General features: G+C 41.8%; 1 protein-coding gene across 1 annotated transcript in view; it reads left to right on the forward strand.

The window, feature by feature from the left end:
- The first annotated feature begins 3919 nt into the window (after positions 1–3919).
- DISC1 (DISC1 scaffold protein) overlaps positions 3920–14237 on the forward strand; it is a 206358-nt gene continuing 196040 nt past the window's right edge. The window contains exon 1 of the mRNA XM_070733963.1: positions 3920–4055. The gene's annotated coding sequence lies outside the window, so the exon portion shown is untranslated. The remainder of the gene's footprint in view (positions 4056–14237) is intronic.

Genomic DNA, 14237 nt, shown 5'->3' on the forward strand with positions numbered 1-14237 from the left:
GGGAATTCTGGGAGTTGAAGTCCAAATATCTTCAAGTTGCCAAGGTTGGGAAACACTGCTCTACAGCTTTCAGCAGACTTATTGGGTGGGTGGGGGAGTAGTACAGTATCTTTGACCAGATCTAAGCTCCTTCTGATCTAAGACTGATGCACTGAAGCATCATATACAATATGGCTAATACTTTCTCAGCCTGCTAAATGCTACATAAGGGGGTGGGGAGGGAAGTCTTCAATTAGAAAGTACAGTCTATGATTTTGTACATAATGGAATCTGAAGCCTGTTAAGCCTAGACAATGATAATGTGCTTAACAAATCATGGCTTTTTATGATATGTGTGTTTAACTCACATGACAGCTTCAAATCCAACCTCTTTTTCATTTCGTCTTCGTTTGGCTTTCCTCTTGCAGACAATCTATTGTTACCAATTAATAATTTCAAATGAACACTACTGATATATGAGGGTGAGTCAAAAAGTAATGCTTTTTTTTTATTACAGGTAAGACTTTGGATTAAAAATACCTGAATTTTCCCCCAATTATAAATGATTGTATCATTTACATTCTGAAATATTTTATTTCTTACTTTTTAAGTTTGTAGACTATCTATTTTAAGTTTGTAGACTATTTATTGTTACCAATTAATAATTTCAAACGAACACTACTGATATATGAGGGTGAGTCAAAAAGGAATGCCATTTTATTTATTTCAGGTAAGACTTTGGATTAAAAATACCTGATTTTATCCCCAATTATAAATGATTGTATCATTTACATTCTGAAATATTTTATTTCTTACTTTTTAAGTTTGTAGACTCCCAAGGAAAATTCAAAATGGCTGCCCCTTAGAGTTGCGTCAAAAACAAAGAGCAGCCATTGAATTCCTTGTTGCTGAGGGGGAAACCCCTGTGAACATTCACAGACAATTACAAAATGTGTTTGAGGACAATGCTTTAGATTATAGCAATGTCTTTGGCCCCATGAAAGAGGGTTTGAGAGGCAAACATTATCTCAGTGATGAGGAAGTGAAAACTGCAGTCAAGAAGTGGCTCAAAGAACAGTCAACAAAATTTTACAAGACAGATACATGCTCTCATTCGAAGGTGGAATTTTGCTATTGAGAGAAACAATGACTATGTTGAGATGTAAGGATGTGGTCCACAGAGGACCAGCTTCATTTTCATGTATGTTATATGTCCCTGTTTTGTTATTATACCTGTCCCAAATAAAAATGGCATTACTTTTTGACTCATCCTCGTATAAAGCAAGTGAGATCATACCAACAACGTCCTGGTAAGAAATCAGTTATTGGCCACAATAGAATAAAATACATCCACCCTCTGCTGTGGTCTGCAGAATGGAGGGACCGGCTGGTTTCTAGCTAGCATTTGCAAGGGAGATCAAGAGGTCTGTTCCTCTGTTGATCAACCTGAGCATCTGAACAGTGGAGAACAGACTGGCGGTTTCCGGCTGCTAATGGCAACGGGAAGTCAGCAAACTTTAACTATATTGCTGAAGAAGATGAGGAAGAGCCTTGCCCGTCTCAGCAATTCTACTCTAAATCCACGGCTTCCTGCAACAGGAAACCATCCAGCTGGAAGTAGAATCACCAGAGGATTGGTGATGGACTATATAGATTTTAGTTACTAAAACCGGTATTTGCCTGAGCGTTTTCATTGGTGGAATTTCTGTAATGTGATCCTAAGGAACCTTTCTTCTGTTCAGTTCCTTCTAAGTTCTTCCCCTTTTGATGCTTTCTGCACATCAACTTTGTTCCAAAATTTATTATTATTGTTGTTATTGTTGTTATTATCATCATCATCATCATCATCATCATCATCATCATCATCAATACAACACAGCAAACGAGATCACTGGTGGATTTCGTATTTCATCACCAGTCGGGTGCTTCCTAAGCACTTAGGACTGCGTGATATAGCGGCGAATTATGTGTGCTGATCCCAGAAAAGTGGCTTTTTGCAATTGACAGATGAAGATTTTGTCAATTCCGATGGTTTTCAAATGTCCGCTGAGATCCTTTGGCACTGCGGACCACTGGGACCACTTTCACTGGCTTATGCCAGTCGTTGCAGCTCGATTTTCAAATCTTTGTATTTTGGCAATTTCTCTAGCTGCTTCTCCTCAATTCTGCTGTCTCCTGGGATTGCAATGTCGATGATCCATACTTTCTTTTTCTCCATAATCAGGGTGTCTGGCATGCTATGCTTCAGAATTCGGTCAGTCGGAAGTCCCACAGTAGTTTTGCTTGCTCATTTTTGACCACTTTTATTGGTTAATAATAATAATAATAATAATAATAATAATAATAATAATAATAATAATAATAATAGATTTGTATGCCGCCCCTCTCCGAAGACTTGGGGTGGCTAATTCCAGGAATTAATTCAAGAAACAGACATCGGAGAACATGTATCCTAACAATGGAACTGAACTGACAAGGTCCCACTAAGAGGGCTTTGGGATCCAAGGCATTTTCTCACGTGTTAGCGTGAGACAATGTTGCTGCGTACCATGCTAACCACAAATGTGTCTGTCAGAAAGATATTGTCAGTTCCTTTATGCTTGTGCCTCATGTGACCACCAAGTGGCTGCACTTTTGGTTGTTGATTTCCAATTGTTATACATTGATTTCCTTTTAGTTATACATTGAAACACAAACACACACACAGCCACACACACATACACACCAGAACAGTAGTTTCAATTGAATAACATGGTGGTGAAGGAGGCCCAGACTCTGCCCATGAAATGAAAAGTATCCCTTTTCTTTACATGCTCAGAGTCAGTCAGTTTGTCTGCCTGCCTGTCTGTCTATTGGGATTTACAGTATATGCCTATGCCTAGAACCATTTATATGTCAAGTCCAAACCTTGGAAAACAGATTGAGGTTGATTCCAGACCCTTGAATGAAACCTAGGAGGAATTCCTGTGTGTGATGTGATGATTGCACCAAATATTAATCCGTGAGGCTGAGGACTGTCTGGAATGAATCTCCAGTCCCAGGGAAGGCAAGCCAGAAACTCAACGCACGAATCCCGGCAACCGGTGAGGTCCCACAGAGTTGGTCCCCTTAGGGTCCCATTGACCAAACAATGCTGGCTGGCAGGGGAAGAGCCTTCTCTGTGGGGGCCCCGGCTCTCTGGAATCAGCTCCCTCCCCCCAGATCCACACTGCCCCTGCCCTCCTTGCCTTCCAAAAGAGTTTAAAAACACATCTTTGCCACCAGGCCTGGGGACATTAGACCAGTTTCCCAACCTTGGCAACTTGAAGATATCTGGACTTCAACTCCCAGAATTCCCCAGCCAGTATTCGCTGGCTGGGGAATTCTGGGAGTTGAAGTCCAAATATCTTCAAGGTGCTAAGGTTGGGAAACACTGCATTAGACCTTCCCCTGTCCAACGAATGTCCTTAGTGTGATTATTGAATGAATGTAAACGAATGTTTTAAAATTAGAATCGTTTTAGTTTATTAATTAATTTTAATTTAATTTAATTTATTATATTTGTATGCCGCCCCTCTCCGGAGACTCGGAGCGGCTTGGATAAACTGTATTGTTATGGTTTTTTTGGTACATGTTGTGAGCCGCCCCGAGTCCATAGAGAGGGGCGGCATACAAGTCCAATTAATAAAATAAATAATAAATAAATAAACAGGAGCAGCAGCCGCCTCCAGCAAAAAAGAGACTTACTAATCGGGCGGTTAAGTTAAAATCTTGGAGACCCCCCAGGGACGGGGCGAGAGAAAGGGGGGGGGGGAAGCGGCAAACTCGGGGAGCGGCTGCGAGGAGCAGAAGGGGCTCTTCCTCTCCGGTCTCGGCTGAGGCAGATTGGATGGAGCGGCCTCCACCCAGCCTTTAGGCTGCCGCCCTGAGGCCTTCCCGTCGGCTCCAGCGGATGCGAGTTGGTCGTCCAGGGGCGGAGTAGAGGCAGCGGCCGAAGACTGAAGTGGCCGGAGCGCGCCAGCTGCGCAACATCTGCGGAGCCGGAAAGAAGTTCCAGCGCGCCTCAGCTCGGCCAAGACGGGGCTGATTCAACCCAGGTGAGGATTTGGGATTTCTTGAGGGCGAAAGGAAACCAGGTTGGCAGCAGTCGCGCCCCGAGCCACGCCAGGTATGCGTGGGAAACAAACGCGCCTCGCGTCCTGGCGACCCCGCTGCCTTCCCGGATCCTCTGCTTAACGCCTCCCGGTGGGCGCCGCGCCGCCTCTTGTTTCTCCCGGAGCTGTGGGAACCAGCTGAAAATGAGACGCCTGCCATGGCAGTAACGGAGACTTAAGAGGAAAAGCTTATAGACTTGCAGAGATCTTCAAACTTGGCAACTTTTAAGACTTGTGGATTTCAATTCCCAGAATTCTCCAGCCAGCTATGCTGGGCGGTGTGTGTGTGTGTGTGTGTGTGTGTGTGTTTGGACTAGATGAGCTACAAGGTCCCTTCCGACTCTAGATAGACAGATAGACAGATAGATAGACAGACAGAAAAAGAAAGGGGGAGGGAAGAAGGGAAGAAGAAGGAAGGAAGGAGCGAGACAAAGAAAGGAAGGAAGAAGGAAAGGAAGAAAGAAAAGAAGGAAGAAAAGAAGGAAGAGGGAGAGAGGGAGGGAGGAAAAAAGAAAAAGAAAGAAAGGAAGGAGGAGGAAGAAAGGAAGGAAGAGGGAGGGAGGGAGGGAGGAAGGATGGAAGGAAGAAAGAAAGAAAGAAAGGAAGGAAGAGGGAGGCAGGGAGGAAGAAAGAAGAAGAAAGGAAGGATGGAAGGATGGAAGGAAGGAAGAAAGAAAGAAAGAAAGAAAGAAAGAAAGAAAGAAAGAAAGAAAAGTCCACAAGTCTTAAAGTTGCCAGGTTTGGGGACCCCTGGTTAGAGAATTTTGGTTTGCCATGGTAACTTTGTAACTGTGTTACTTTGTAACACAGTAACCTACAGGTAACTTTGTAGGAATGTAAGTTAAGTAGGGTTGGTAGGGTTTTTATTCATGTTTTTATGCTATTTTTGTTATTCTTTAGTCTGTTTATCAGTGTATTGTTCTTATTTCATTGGAAGCCACTCAGAGTCCTTCGGAAGTTGAGCTGCATACAAGAACAATAAATAAAGAAATAAAATAAATAGTTCCCCCCCCCCAGCCGAGCTCCTCTGCCTGCCTTTCCCCTCCATCGCCACCTCCGGTCTCTCTGTGGCTAGAACACAACCCTGCCTGGTGTGGTGTGAACCACCACAGGACAAAGGATGTTGGAGGCAAAATAAACAAAGGCGGCTTACTACTTTCCTGGCGGGTCTCCTAACAAGTTACTGTGGCTTTGGGCAGCCAAGAGTTATAGTTGCCGCTGGAAGTGTCCCACCTGTTGGATTGCAGCATTTAAAAGATTTTAAGAGTATTTTATAGGACCCTGGCATTGATAGGGTTTCCCTGTCCAAGCAGGGAGTTGGACTAGAAGACTTCCAAGGTCCCTTCCAACTCATTGTTGTTATTATTGTTATTTTATTCACAAAAAACAGTAATGCACAGCAAGCGAGATTTATATGCTGGATTTTGTATCACAATATCACAAGTCGAACACTTCCCAAGCATCTAAGACTATGTGATGTTTTTTCGTATAATGCGTGCAGATCCAAGTACAGTGGCCTTTTGCAACTGACAGCTCATGATTTTGTCAATGTTTATTGTTTTCAAATGCTGGCTAAGGTCTTTATTATTATTAATAATAATAAACAGGAAGGAAAGGAAATGCTTTGTCCACCCTAACCAAACATTCATTGTATTCTGCACCAATTCATCCAGGATTAAGTCCATTCTAGCAATACCCAACTCTCTCTCTCTCCTTTTCCCATTTATGAAAAAAATGATAGTAACTGGTATGTAGGTGAACAATAAGGAAAGTCACTTTTATGCCAGGTAAATAGTTGAAAACTTAAGGAGCGGGGACCTTTCTGAAGTGCAGTGCAGCCAAACCATTAAAATCAAGATGCATGAAAGGCTGGCTTGGATGGATTAATTAATTAGTTAATTCTAATAACTGAATCTTTCAATCTTTTATTTTATTTTATTTTACTAAAATTGGCAATAAGAATAAAAATACAATTGGCTAAGGGCATAATAAGAATTGTAAGGCAGAAAATTAGCCTTGCCACCATTCAGAGGGGAATCAAGCATTTTGATATGGAGAAAAGAATTTTTTGGCTATCTGTGTCTTTTCTTCTGTAAAGCTGACTCCAACTTTGGAGAGGGCTGTGATTTAAATGGGGGAAGTAGCACACTGGAGGGAACTAAATACTTTCCCCTATCCACTTCCGTTGTCTTCATAATAGTCATGAAACTGTTTAACAAAAAAAGAAAGTGCAAGATATGAGTCATAGATCTTATTAATCAACTTTGATCTGGGGTCAAGCTAAATAAGTCAGCTGGCCTTGAGGAAATTATACAAGATACTATTTCAAATGTAGCCTGTGTACTTTTGCTATAGGAATAGGTATATAATTATGTCTCTCCTGCCATGTCAATAATATCTATCTGGAACACAGGGACAAATTCTGGCCTTCAAAGAAAAATATGTCCATAAAAACTGTTTAAATAGTATAATACAGTTTGAATCCATCCTTTACTTGTAAAGACATTTGACTTGAGTGTATCAAAGTATACAATACAGTTGACTAGGACTTCGATCTTGCAGAGGCCAGCTCTACTGATCATGTCAAATTCCTTGGTGAGGTAATGAAGAATTGATTTATATTGTCCTTTGCTTTTTTTTTAATAAGGAGTTCTTATATTTGCTTTAGATACTAAATATGTGTTAATTGATTGCCTTGATGAGATCATTTTTTTTGCCTATTGTCTAGTTGGAAGGGATAAGAATTAGATTACAAAGCAGTATCAAGAATTAAGGCAAATATATATGTCCCAGGATTTATTTATTTATTTGGCATAAGGCAAATATGGTGGTACCTCTACTTACGAACTTAATTTATTCCGTGACCAGTTTCTTAAGTAGAAACGTTTGTAAGAAGAAACAATTTTTCCCATAGGAATCAATGTAAAAGCAAATAATGTGTGCGATTGGGGAAACCACAGGGAGGGTGGAGGCCCTGTTTCCTCCAAGGAGATTCCTAGAGAGGCCCCACGGAGGCTTCTCCCTGCCTTTTCCGGCCCTGTTTCCTCCCAGGAGATTGCTAGAGAGGCCCCACAGAGGCTTCTTCCTGCCTTTTCCTCCAAGGAGATTCCTAGGGAGGCCCCACAGAGGCTTCTCCAACTGCCGCTCCGAGTCCTCGGAGAGGGACGGCATATAAATCTAATAAATAATTATTAATATTTATTATTATTCTCCCTGCCTTTTCTGGTTACAGTTTTGGAGGCTCAGGTTTGTAAGTAGAAAATGGTTCTTGAGAAGAGGCAAAAAAAAAATCTTGAACACCAAGTTCTTGTCTAGAAAAGTTTGTAAGTAGAGGCCTTCTTAAGTAGAGGTACCACTGTACTACCCCACTTAAACAATGAGACCTGGCAGACCCCATGATGGGTACGGATCCTGTTCAGAGTTGACCAAAGCTGGCGAGGAATGTCAAAACCTGGCACCTTTTGTTTAGGGTCATCTATAAAACTGCCCTCATCTGAGCATTCTGCAGCCCATTTGGCTTTCCAATGTGTGTTGATGTCAAGTTGTTAGACAGCTGTTGAGCGAATGCCAAAGAGGGCGTCCTGGATTTAAGCCTGCCAATTGATAGATGAGGAAGATCGGCGTGCACAGGAAGAAGTGGGTTCCTCAAAATTTGTTTATCCGTTGCCACGTATTTAGAGAGCCAGGAGTTCTATTATTATTATTATTATTATTATTATTATTATTATTATTATTATTATTATTATTGTTGTTGTTATTATTTTATTTATTTAGTTAGTTAGTTATTTTGTTTATTTATTTATTTATTTATTTTGTCCAATACACAATGAGGGTTTTAGTGGGTATATATATATATATATATATATATATATATATATATATATATATATATATACACATACACATATACATATACATACACACACACACATAATAAAATACATGATGAAGGTTATTTATTTATTTATTTATTTATTTATTTATTTATTCATTATTTATTTATTTATTCATTCATTCAGTCAGTCAGTCAGTCAGTCAGTCAGTCATTCATTCATTCATTCATTTATTTATTTATTTATTGGATTTGTATGCCGCCCCTCTCCGCAGACTCGGGGCGGCTAACAACAGTAATAAAGCAGTATATGACAATAATCCAATACTAAAAACAGTTAAAAACCCATTATATAAAAACCAATCATACATACAGACATACCATGCATAAAATTGTAACGGCCTAGGGGGAAAGGGTATCGCAGTTCCCCCATGCCTGGCGGCAGAGGTGGGTTTTAAGCAGCTTGCGAAAGGCAAGGAGGGTGGGGGCAATTCTAACCTCTGGGGGGAGTTGATTCCAGAGGGCCAGGGCCGCCACAGAGAAGGCCCTCCCCTTGGGTCCCGCCAAGTGACATTGTTTGGTTGACGGGACCCGGAGAAGACCCACTCTGTGGGACCTAACTGGTTGCTGGGATTCGTGCAGCAGAGGAGATACTCATAGTAAAATATATCTAAGAAAGAATAGAAAAGAAGATATAGTAATAGAACATATCAATGAAAGAATAGAAGAAGAGATATAGGAATAGAAGAAAGGTATAGGAGATATAGGAGAGCAATAGGACAGGGGACGGAAGGCTCACAACAGTGATAAAAAACAATACATGGTAACTACAAAGATGTCTGACTTCCAACTGTCGTTAACTGCCAATTCTTTAGTGTAGTCTGGCACTATCCAGGGTGCACCAAGAGGAGGCAAACTAGCATCACACCCCAGGATAATGTCGCTGGATCCAATCTGTGTCGGTCAACGGGACCAGAGATTTAGTCTTCTGAGCTTTTGGACTCATGCTGGAGCCCATCCTCAGGAAACTTCTCTCTCACATGTGAGAATGAGTCTGAAAGCTCAGAAGACTAAACCTGTGGTCCCCATGATCGACACAGATTGGATCCTGCTACCACGCAGTGTGTTCACCACAAAAAATAAAATAGGATTCATCAGTCTCACATAGAGGTTTCCGAAAGTCATTGATGGGTAGTTGTAAAATTGTGCTGGTACTTTTGTTCCTGATAAATGTGTTCTCTTGTTTTATTTTAGACTCAGACCAAGCAGTCCATAGAATTAAATTTGGGAGGGTCCATTGTAAGCCATGAAATTTACAAAAAAAAAGAAAAAAAAAGAAATTTGGTTTCCTATTCAGAGCAGAATATCCTGGTTCCATTTGAATATGTGCAGCAAAAGAAGCTCATAGTTTTTCTGAATACTGTATTTTTTGGAGTAGAAGATGCACCTTTTTCCTTCCTAAAAGAGGCTGAAAATTTGGGTGCGTCTTATACTCTGAATGTAGGGGTTTTTTTTGAAGCGTTCCCCCACCCCCAGCCCTAACAAGGTGCTAACAATCTTCTCAGCTATTCTCTCAAAGAATATTTTTCCCAGCCCTAAGTCTTTGCAGGCTCTTTTTCATTGGTACTTGCTCCAAATAATTTTTTTTCAAGCCTTAACTAGGGGATAAAATAATGTGCTGAAGCTGGTCAGACTAAGGACACCAGCCAGATGAATACCTGGTAGGCAGATTTTTCTCCTCCCCCAAAAACTAAGGTGTATCTTATATTTCAGTGCATCTTATACTCTAAAAAATATGGTAATCTACTTTTACTGCTCCAAAATTCTTTTTTCCAATTTTCAGTAGGAATCTGCCTTTATTTAACTTAAATGATAATTATGTTTCTGAATTTTGGAATGATGGAGGACAGGTCTTCTTGACCCATTGTGGATAAACCAAATAATTCTTTTTAATCTTTTGTGGATGATTGTCTCCATCAATAATATTGAATGTTGATCAGCAAATATCATGAGAATAGGTTGATTTGTCTTCTCCACTCTCCCTCTGTCTCAAAAAGAAGGTACAATAGGTTCAGTGTTGAATACAGCTTTATTGACTGATTATCTTACTTTTCAGTTAACATCAACCCTTATAAAAAATTCTAGAATTCTGATATGATGGATACAATGTCCAAATATTATACAGTGGTACCTCTATCTACAAACGCCTCTACTTACGAACTTTTCTAGATAAGAACCGGGTGTTCAAGATTTTTTTGCCTCTTCTCAAGAACCATTTTCCACTTACAAACATGAGCCTCCGAAACTGTAAGCGGAAAAGGCAGGGAAAAGCCTCCGTGGGGCCTCTCTAGGAATCTCCTGGGAGTAAACAGGGCTGGAAAAGGTGAGGAGAAGCCTCCGTGGGGCCTCTCTAGGAATCTCCTAGGAGGAAACAGGGCCAGAAAAGGCAGGGAGAAGCCTCCATATGGCCTCTCTAGGAATCTTCTGGGAGGAAACAGAGCCTCCACCCTCCCTGTGGTTTCCCCAATCACACACAGTATTTGCTTTTACATTGATTCCTATGGGGAAAATGGCTTCTTCTTACAAACGTTTCTACTTAAAAACCTGGGAATGGAACGAATTAAGTTTGTAAGTAGAGGTACCACTATATATGAATTACTTGCTTGTAGAAGACATACATTCCAAGTAAGATTTCCCCCCTCTCTTTGCTACATATATTTTGTCTCAGTGGGCTTTCTCCATTGTATAAAATTGGGCTAAGCCCCCTACAATATTAGGCTGAGGACTACAGGTTGTTCTGTATTTCTGCTAGTAGTATTGTCTCAATCCAACAGAGGGCATTCTAACCTTAGATATAGACTGAACTCCCCAGTTTTAATTTTTAGATTAAATTTTCTGGTTTTATGGATCTTGAACATTTATTTAGTGTATCTCAGTGCAGGAAGCAGAAATAACCGTATGTTGTGCTAATTTGGAAAACATAATTATATTTTATTTTTTAAAAAATCTTTGACACAGCCATCACAAATTGTAGCCAATATCTTTTGAAAATGTCCTGAAACATTTGAGTTTTTATATCTTCCTATTTGGGTAGTCATGCGAACTATGCTTATGGAGTGAAGAATTCGTCAAAGAGTGGAGTCTTTGCGGCTCATTTTAAGCTTCTTTTCTGTGCTGTTCTTTCAGTTTCATTCATAGTTCCCCCAAGAGTCAGAAGGCTTTCATTTTGATGATAATGCCTACACTGTTCCTCTGGAATTAAAAAGTCTCTATCAATGGACTCCTTTGTATCTTCAGTAGAAAATGTGCCAGAAAGTGTTGTGTTTGTTTAAAAATATTCGCAGAAAATCTGCGATTGGTTAAGACGCGGCTATTCAGAAAATAGCCGCGAAAGTTAAATGTGTGTCAGTTGGGAAAAGCCCGCGTTAAAAAGAGTATAAAAGGGCAACGGGTTAGCCGTTGCCCTCATTCCGGCAAATCTACCGTTCCAGTGTTCTTGTATTCTCTCTTGCCATGAATAAACCAGTTTGATTTAAACTACCGGAGTCCAGACTTTTCAGTGGCGACGAGGAGGTCGAACTCCCGCTAACGCAGCCATGAACTCGGCCATGGCTCCACCGCCGCCCGTATTCAACTCCGAGACGGAAGCTTGGACCTCGTATATGTCCAAATTCACATTTTTCTTGAAAGCGAGCAATCTACATGACGCCGATGACGAGAGGAAGAAAGCTATATTCCTCGCTTATTGCGGCACAGAAGTCTACAGCCTAGCCTCTACACTCGTTGACCCAGACACCCTGGAAACCGTCGCATGGTCAACTCTACAAGCAAAACTTGCCGCTCATTACCAGCCGACGACTCCTGTCCGCGTATACCGCCATCAATTCGCTCAGATGAGGCAAGCGGACGGAGAATCCACCAATGATTTTATAACTCGCCTACGCGCACTCCTCCCGAAGTGCAAATACAAGGATCCAGAGGAACAGCTGATTGACCGCCTTATTTTCGGTCTAACCAATATTACGCTCCAGAAGAAATACTTAGTTGATGAGGATGCCTCGCTCCAAGACATTCTTAAGGCAGCAAAAGCCTCCAAGGTATCTGAAACATCTGTTGCCGAAATTAAACGCGCAACCTCAACCGTTCATCACATTCCTGATGAATCACCTTGGCACGCCTGCCCTCCTGATGAAAAACACTCGGAATCCGCTACTCCAGACGACACCTGTCTCCAAATCCGAAGAGCCTCCGACCATGACACCAAAGAAGCCTCCCGTGCAGACAGATGTGCCGGCTGCAACGGAAATCACCCTCGTTTTCGCTGCCATTTCAAGGACGCCTATTGCCGCCGTTGCCAGCGCCGCGGCCACATCGCTGAAGTCTGCCGCGCCGCCAACCCAACTCCAGCAACTCAGCAAAACCAACGACCCTATTTTTCACCGAGAAATCGACGACCACCGTTTTCGCGCAACGTTTCCCGCCCGGCTGACAACCCGCCCTCTTCTAACCAACGAGGTAACTCCCCTTCTTCCGTAAACTGCAATTTTCCCGCTGCGGAAAACAAGCTATTTGTTTCTCTTTTCCTCAACGGCCACCCCTGCCAAATGGAATTAGACACCGGTTCCAGACATTCCATAATGCCTTGGGAAAAACTTAAATTATATTTACCTCGTGTAAAACAAACTGACTTGCAACCTTGGGAACCGGGTTTGAGTGATTTTCAGGGCCATTCAATTCCAGTATTAGGATGCTTAAATGTTCCTATTGCGTTTAAAAAATTTCAAGGGTTTTTACCTCTGTTAGTGGTTGACGGTCCTAAACACTCCTTACTGGGACTTAGATGGTTACAACCTTTAGGTATTGAAATTTCAGGGGTTAACAATGTATGTGACTCTTTTGACCCAAATGATTTATTGAAAGAATTTCCCGAAGTTTTTTCTAGCACTCTGGGTAAATATACAGGCAGCCCCATTTCGTTTAATTTGGACCCAAATATTTCGCCTATCCGATTAAAGCCCCGCAGAATCCCCATTCCACTTTTGCCTAAAGTGGATGAACAATTGGACAAATTAATAGCTCAGGGCATTTTAGTTCCCACCGATCATGCCAAATGGGAAACTCCTATTGTAACGCCCGTTAAGCCGGATGGCTCTATTAGAATTTGCGCAGATTATAAAGCCACGATTAATAAAGCACTACAGCATAATGCCTATCCAATCCCAGTAGTGCAACAACTCTTGCACACCTTAGGAAATGGGTCCATCTTCGCGAAGTTGGACCTGGCACAGGCATATCAACAGCTCACCGTAGATCAAGACACCTCTGAAGCCCAGACAATCGTAACTCATAGAGGTGCCTTTAAATGCACCCGGCTCCAGTTTGGAGTCTCTACCGCCCCAGGTATCTTTCAGGGTCTGATGGAACGCATTTTGAATAATATTCCTGGGGTCGTTCCATATTTCGACGACGTATTAATATCAGCCACATCCAAATCTGAGTTATGGGACAGAATCAGGCGCGTTTTAACTAAATTTAAAGAAACAGGACTCCATTTAAAAGCAGACAAATGTTCTTGGGCTGTGCCCAAAGTTGAATTCTTGGGTTTTACAATAGATCGTTTTGGAATTCACCCCACAAATGACAAAGTTGATGCCATACGAAATGCCCCCATCCCTTCAGATAAGACAGACTTACAAGCATTCCTAGGACTCCTTAACTTTTATTCCGTCTTTCTTAAACAGAAAGCGACGGTGGCAGAACCGCTTCATAACCTCCTAAAGAAAGACTCTGCCTGGACGTGGGGACCAAAAGAACAAGCCGCTTTCCAAGCAGTAAAAAATTTACTTTCCTCCAACAGTGTCCTAGTCCAATATAATGTAGCTATGCCCTTATCCCTAACCTGCGACGCTTCACCGTTCGGCATAGGAGCCGTCCTCAGCCATAACTTTCCGGACGGCACAGAAGCCCCAATAGCCTATTATTCTAAAACTCTTTCGGCAGCTGAAAGGAATTACTCCCAGCTCGACAAGGAGGCGTTAGCCCTTGTCGCTGGAGTTAAACGTTTTCATTATTACCTCTGTGGTCGGCCCTTTACGTTAATCACTGACCATAAACCGCTTTTAGGCATTTTGGCGGGAAACAAACAAACGCCCGCCTTTCTTTCTCCTCGCATGACTCGTTGGACTATTTTTCTAGCCGCTTACAATTATACATTAATCCACAGGGGGGGGAAAGACATAGGAAATGCTGATGCATTAAGCAGGTGCCCCCAAACAGAATTAGTCAGTGATCCA

This window comes from Erythrolamprus reginae, chromosome 1, assembly GCF_031021105.1.
Source record: "Erythrolamprus reginae isolate rEryReg1 chromosome 1, rEryReg1.hap1, whole genome shotgun sequence".
NCBI classification, from domain to species: domain Eukaryota; kingdom Metazoa; phylum Chordata; class Lepidosauria; order Squamata; family Dipsadidae; genus Erythrolamprus; species Erythrolamprus reginae.